Genomic DNA, 8,067 nt, shown 5'->3' with positions numbered 1-8,067 from the left:
GTGTTGTGAACCTCAGAGGATGGTTGGGCCTTCCACGCTTCCAAACGCATACGTTTTTAAAACCTCTCCCACATACTCCATGACCCTGAAGAAGTCAATCACAGTGTCATTACACCCCACTGCATGTGTTTAGGAAAGACCCTGAAGAATCTCTAACGGTAGTTTCCAACAGAATCACCTGAGTCTTCCAAAGAACTTTTCAGGCCCCACCCAACCTAAGAAATTCTGGTAGGATCACTCTAGTGTAGGGCCTAAGAATTTCTTTTTTTTGTTTGTTTTGAAGTATAGTCGATTTGCAATGTTGTGTTGATTACTGCTGTACAACAAAGTGATTCAGTTACACATGTATATACATTCTTTTTTTTAAACATTATTTTCTGTTATAGTTTATCATAGAATATTGAATATAGTTCTCTGTGCTGTACAGTAGGACCTTGCTCTTTATCCATTCTATATATAATAGCTTACATCTACTAACCCCAAACTCTCACTACATACCTCTTCCAAGCCCCTCTCCCTTGGCAACCCCACCAATCTGTTCTCTATGTCCGTGATTCTGTTTCTGTTTCATAGACAGGTTCATTTGTGTCATAGTTTAGATTCCACATATAAGTGATATCACATGGTATTTGTCTTTCTCTTTCTGATTTACTTCACTTAGTATGATAATCTCTAGTTGCACCAAGAATCTCTATTTTTGAAAAGCTTCTCAGGTAATTCTAATGATCATCTTGGTTTAGGAACTGTGATAGACTGAATAATGGACCTAAATGTCCTAATTGTTGGAACCTGTGAATGTTGCCTTATATGGCAAAAGGGAGGTTACAGATATAATTAAATTAAGATTCTTGAAATGGGGAGATTAGCCTGGATTATCTGGGGAGTCTGTGAATGTTATCGCAAGTGTCCTTATAAGAGGGAGACAGGGAGCTTTGACTAGAGAAGAAAGAGAGAAAATGATGATAGAAGCAAGATGCTAGGCCTCTGGCTTTGAAGATGGAGAAAGGGGCTGAGAACCAGTGCATGCAGGTGGGCACTGGAAATGGGAAAGGACAAGGAAAGAGATTCTCCCCAAGAGCCTCCAGAAGGAGCAAGCCCTGCTGGCATCTTGACTTCAGCCCAGTGAAACAGATTTTAAACTTTTGACCTTAAAAGTTGTAAAAGAATAAATTTGTGTTGTTTTAAGTCACTATGTGTAGTAATTTGTTACAGTAGCAACAGGAAACGAATACAGGAAATCACTGCCCTAAACCATATCAATTTTAATAGTCCTTTGTTGCTAAACACAACTCTTTGAGCCAGAGCTTCAGGGCCCTAGGATTTACCCTGTTCCCAAGGGTAGATGGACACAAAAGCAGCCTTGTCTCTAGAAAATACTACTGCCCCATCTGCGTTGAGCACTTTGCTCACAGTCACATTCCCTTGAGGATGCCACAGCTGCCCAAGAGAAAAGGCAGCAGTGTGGGATGCTGGCCAATAACTGTATCCCTCAAGCTTGGACATCAAGCCACAAGGACCCATCACACCCCTCCTGTGTGCTCAGCATTCTGCTGGCCGCTGTGGGGAGAACAGAGAATCACGAGAGGTTACTCTCCATTCTCCTGCTGAGTGGAGACATTGCAGAATGATTACGAATACTTAGGTTGCATTTTCCAGGAATCTCAAAGCTGAGCTCCCCTGGCTACAAAGGATATTGTCTCATTTGGGGTTAGGACAAATGCATCACACTTAGAGGAAAAAAGATGATGTCAAAGCATGGGCTTCCCAGTTGTACTCTGATTAGAAGACCTGGAAATCAAGTCAGTTTTTCAAAGTTAAAAGCACTTGGTCCACTGCGGGACGTATTAATGAATTATCTATGCAACATTTGAAATGTAGGTCTATTTTCCAAGGTAGGTGAGTGTGTGGGGGGAGGGGGAATCTCTATATTTTATCAGTACTTGTTCCTATCAGAACTCCACACAGTGAAAGAAAAAAATATGGTGGCTGCATAGAGCTGGGATAGCATCTCGTTTCTATGACAACAGTGCCTGCTCCGCTCCCAAGCTCCATCTGGTATTTTCAGGCCTAACAGCCAGGTAGCATCTAAAATGCCTAGTGGAAAAAAAAGGCTTCGATAGAGATTCCTCAGATCTGGCACAAATGAACACAGCAACACCATGCCCTTTTTAAGAAAAACAGTGAATTACTTCACAAGCAGCTGAGCATTATGAAAACAGACCACTTAGTACATAGGACATGCTCAACTCTATTGCATAGGCTAAGCAAGCACAACATGCACATAAAATTAAAGTTGCTATTGGGGCCGATGAGGGCTTTTTTCCTAAAGGCAATCTAATGAAACCCGCATAGGGTGATTCCGTTTTTCCCTCTTGCTCTTTCCTGGCCCCGCTTGGTCCTGCTTTGTGGAGCTGTGTGTGCTTTAGGTAATATGGATGCAGCAGCTCTTACCTGCCTCACTGACCTTCCCTCCAGATTTTATCCGTGTTGATTACTGTCCCCTGGTAGCTCTGCAGAATTTATGAGAAGCTGAATTTCAGCCCTCCTCCACGGGCACTTGCTCACAGACAAGCATGCTTTTAAAACAGTACAGTGCAACACAGCCTTCTATCCCCATTTTGAACACAATCTAGTGAAAGCACTTCCTTTTTCTTCCTTAATAATACCATCATTAAGAGCATAACGTCTTTACAAAGTTACAATTTATCTAAAATATGATACAATATGACTTTATAGCTAGATTGTCATACAATATTTGGGACACACTTATACTAAAAAATTATTCATTGTTTATCGGACATTCACATTTAACTGGGCACCTGGTATTTTTATTTGCTAAATCTGGCAACCGTATTTATAGACAGGAATATAGGCCTGTCATTCATTTGATCACTTAGGTTCTGATACAGTGCATCAAAATGTCAATACATTGGGGCTTCCCTGGTGGCGCGGTGGTTGAGAGTCCACCTGTCGATGCAGGGGACATGGGTTCGTGCCCTGGTCCGGGAGGATCCCACATGCCGCGGAGCGGCTGGGCCCGTGAGCCATGGCTGCTGAGCCTGCGCGTCCGGAGCCTGGGCTCCGCAGTGGGAGAGGCCACAACAGCGAGAGGCCCGCGTACGGCAAAAAAAAAAAAGTCAGTACATTGAATTGAGTATTGGTTTCCAGCATTTTCTGGTTATTAAAAGAATGTTTACATGCTCATTGCCTATGCAAAAAAAAAAACCTGTTGTTTACACCAAACCTTTTCATACATTCATTTTTCTTTTATTCATCTAACACAGAGTTACTGGGTACCTGCTCTTTGCTTGGCACTGTTCCAAGATCTGGGGATCGGTGATGACAAGACCAACAGGTGCGTCTTCATGGAGCTAACAGTCTGTTGTGGGTCCTGGGTTGTATTTCAGGATGCTTGCTCTCACTGCCTACAAGGCATTTTGATATACAAAGACCCACCAGATATGGTCCTGCCCTCTAAGATGAGCTGTCCCTTACCCATCTTCAAATTTCCCCAAACCTCACCAAACCAATCCCATGTAGTTCCATGGGCATTAAATCACAGGGAAAATTTTTTTTTTTACAACTTTATTGGAGTATAATTGCTTCACAATGGTGTATTAGTTTCTGCTTTATAACAAAGTGAATCAGTCATACATATACATCTGTTCCCATATCCCTTCCCTCTTGCGTCTCCCTCCCTCCCACCTTCCCTATCCCACCCCTCCAGGCGGTCACAAAGCACCGAGCTGATCTCCCTGTGCTATGCGGCTGCTCCCCACTATCTATCTACCTTACGTTTCACAGGGGAAATTTAAATTGTCATTTTTTCACTTCCTTTGTGCCTAAGTATGCCAGATGGAGAGACAATTGACCCTGGACGGATTGGACATTACCTGATGCCATCCCACCATCAGTTTCTGGGGTCTCCTCTTGCCCCACCTGAGGGTCCTTGATCTTCCCCTCCTCAGTCCTTACAGGAGATTTGGACACACAAGCGATATTTGTATTCTTTCCCCCTCTTCCTTACTCCATCTTTCTATATTGCCCTCAACTCTTCTTTTCCTTTTAACTATTTCATCTCTTTGATACTGAGAACTACTAAACCAGATGGGAAAATTAAAGGTCTGCAGTATTTCAGAAAGTTCTTGAGATATGGACCTACGTTAAGTTTTTTCTACATGATAGATTCTCTCCACTCGTACCTCAGTTTTTGACTATGACACACTCAGTTTTACTTTATGAGCATTCTAAGGTAACTTATTATTATATGATATTTAAAATATCTAACCACTGTGGTAGTCAGAATAATGGCCTTCGAAGATATCTGCATCTAATCCCTGAAACCTCTGTGTCATTTTACATGGCAAAAGGGACTTTGAAGATGTGATTTAAGTTAAAGATTTTGAGATAGTGAGATCATCTTAACTTATCCAGGTAGGCCCAAGGGAATTACAAGTGTCCTTGTAAGAGAGGAGCAGGAAGGTCAGAGAAGGAGAGAGATTTGAGGATGCATTACTGCCTTGAATATGGAGGAAGGGGCCAGGAGCCAAAAGATGCAGGCAACTTCTACAAGCTGGAAAGGCAAGGAAAAAAATTTCCTTCTAGAGCCTCCAGAAGGATTGCTGAGTATTTCTTTGTTTGTTTGTTTGTGTGTGTGTTTTAGCCCATTAAGACCGGCTTTGCACTTCTGACCTCCAGAACTGTAAGATAACAAATTTGTATTTTACACCACGGAGTTTGTGGTGATCTGTTATAACAGCAATAGGACAATACACCTATAGGTCCATGTACTAAAAAATCAGAAAAGACACTGAGCAGGTTCCTTGAGACACTTTGCTAAGCCAGGTGTCAACCTTTAGTTGCCAGATTGTGGAAGACCTGCATGGTCCTGGTGGTGGGAGTTGACACCGGAGGGCTGGGGTCATGGTGATTTACCAGCCACTGTGGGAGTATTTCAACGTTTTTGCAGTTGGAACATCTGTGCCAGTGAATTTTTGCTGTGCATACACTTATGTACAACTAAATCTAAAGGATATAGAGTAGATTCTAGCATCATTCTTGAATTTTTCTTCCCTAGGGCCCTGATATTAACCTTTAACCAAAGGAACCAAGGCAATGATTCTAACAGATTTCTAGATTTTTTTCTATGTAACCTCCGTGGGGTTTTTCCTGAGTGTGGACTGAGGTGCTTTAAGTCTTGCTTTAAGGCTTTTACTACTGAATTCTCAGTTGTTCGTTTTTTCAATGTACTGTCTGAAATTTTCATCTGTGAGCACTGAGGTTTTCTTTTCTTAATCTCTCCTGTTTCTTTCTCTTTTACTCTGCCTCTCTATCCCCATTTGAAAACAAGTGAATAAGGGGGAAAGAGAGTCAGTGACTTTCTCAAGGTCACATCACTATTGATGTGTGTTATCAGCCAAATGGAGCCCTGCACCCAGGTCAGCGGTCTCCATTTCCATCCAGCCATGTTTAGTCACTCCTCCCCCAAGGCAACAGTGCTTAATGGTCATCTTCTTATTCGTAAAATGCAACCATTCCCCTGCAGAGCCCTTTCATGGCCGCGTCCACCGCATTTTGAATAAAATCTGAACTCCTTCCATTGCCTTGAAGGCCCGGCAGGATTGCGCCCTGACCATTTCACCAACCCCATCTGTGATGTGATCCCACTGGCTTCCTCTCTGTTCTCCAGATGCCAGCTCTGTCCAGCCTGAGGGACTTGAAGCATAAATGGGCTGTCCACAGCCTGTAGAGGGTCTGTGTCCCACACTGATAGGTTTTACACCATCACTCACTCTGTGGGTATTGAGCTCATGAATGTGTGTCCTTTGCTTCCTGTGGCCCCTATGGGCCCACGTGTGCAGAGAGCTCACTCATCCTGCTCCTTGTTGTGGCAGAGCCTCGTACATAGTAGTTACTCAGTGAACACTTAGTGAATGATGTTTGTGGTCACTCCTCGTGGCCTCACCCTCAAGTCCTGCCACCACGCGCAAGCCACAGAATTCCTAGTCCACCACGTAAACCACTGAGACAGGCTGACAATCAGACGCCTGGACTGAATAAAGGAAAGACAAGATGTCTGGTCAGTTATAGAAAATATCATAGCTCGTACTGAAAGGAAGTGGAAACTAGCTTTCTGACCCCTGTGGTAATCAGCTTACACTGTGAAGCAGGAGATTTGCATCCCCTTATCTACTTCCAGATGAGAATATTATGTTTCATTCACAGCTACAGCCTTGTGGACTGAAATAGCATATTTTATGAGTAATAGCATCTGTAAGTAAGATAAAAGACATCAAAAGAAGAACATGAAAGCATTTAAAATACAACAATTACCAAAATAAAATCATCTTTAGGACATGCTTCTCACAAGTTCTCTTAGGCTTTATTAATTTCTTCTAAGAATATCACCATGAATCTTTTTTTTTATGAGTGTTTGGATCCTATGTGCACAATACTTGCATTTATTCACTTGAGGCTAAGGCACAACAGAGTGCAGGATCTCAGCTGTTTCCTGCTTTTCTCTGTGTTAACACCTTCGAAAAGAAAATGGTAAAGGTAGAGATCATCCAATGGTTTAGGAAACCCGTGAATGTACATGTTTTATAAGTAGAATAATGAGATATAACAAGTACAGAATACAAGACTGTCAAATTTCAAATGAGGATATATACACAACTTCAGTAATTCTAATATTTTGCAATATTTCCTTATTTGTTTTCAGACATTTAAATTCCTTTCACTCTCTTTATTCATCTCCTTCAATTCTATTCCAGAACTGCTTACTATCACCTATTACATCATTAGCTTATTCTCTGTTTAATATGTTTCTTAGGGAGCTCTTTTATTTAAATGCTAATTAATTGTTTCCTTTAACCATCTTACACAGTTTCCGAATCCTATCATCGACGCACCTGCAGTGTCAAATAAAAGATAAGGTTTCTGAGCCATGTAAACAATGATAAAACATTCTGAACTGTCTGTGGCATTGTGAAGGGAAAATAATGGCGGTGTTTGGCTTTTAAAATGTAATATTATTGCACTAAGGCCACTAAATTCATTTTAAACATTGGAAACATCAAGTAATTTTATCCTGATAAATGAGCAGTTTTTCAGATTATTTTAAGAAGATATAGGGTTTATGGTTCACTCTACCTACACATGTACAATATATGTATATATGTACATTTTTTCCCAACTTTCCAAAGAGTCAATGTGAATAATTCATAAAAAGTAGTAGAAATATTGAAATTTATGCCACATTTCCAAATAGTCACTATGATTAATTCACTGAAATTAATAGAAATTTTCATAAAAATTGTAAAAAGAGATTAGAGTAGAATATATTGATTGTTGGTTTAAATTTCAGCTTAATAACTAAGGAGTCAATTACTTACTAAGTAGCCATGCACTTATTAGGTGGTCAAAGAATACATTAATGACTAAAGTAACTGGTAAGAAAACGAACAAGCAAGCAAACAAAAAGTCTTACATTTATCTTTTAATTCTTCCTACGTAATCCCCGGCCACTTAAATTTACTGTCATGGAAACTATAACTTGATAAAACCAGGTTTCAAGCCCCTTGCTTATTCTTCTTTGCAATCCCAAGTTCCTACTTGCCTTACGTGTATACCCAGTAAACATTTATTAAAGAAATGAATTGTACAAGGTGGAGAACAGTGGTTTCTAAGTTTTGTTTTATTTTCATTTCCTGGGCTTGACAGTCTAATCTCTTGGGTAGGGCACATGGAACAGCCCTCCTGGGCCTTGTGCTGGGCTCTGGACTCTGACAATGTGAAAATCAAGTTCACTGGCTAAACTACAGCTTTCTTCTTCCAAAGACTTTGGTATTGAATGACTCCTAATGTGTTAATGGAATTTCTTCATGCAATATATTTTATAACCAAAGAAAAAAGTATGCTTTTCTTAATCAGTAATTAAGAATTGATAGTTTACTTTCATTTCTATTGTAGAAGTGTCTGAAAATAAAATTCACTCCTTTAAGCATTTATATTATATGTATATGATTTTATCATGTATATGTGAGTATCTATATATGTATGTCTATG

Source organism: Mesoplodon bidens (assembly GCF_964165515.1).
Source record: "Mesoplodon bidens genome assembly, chromosome: 1".
NCBI classification, from domain to species: domain Eukaryota; kingdom Metazoa; phylum Chordata; class Mammalia; order Artiodactyla; family Ziphiidae; genus Mesoplodon; species Mesoplodon bidens.
The sequence above is the reverse complement of the archived record's forward strand: the minus strand, read 5'-3'. Positions refer to the sequence as shown.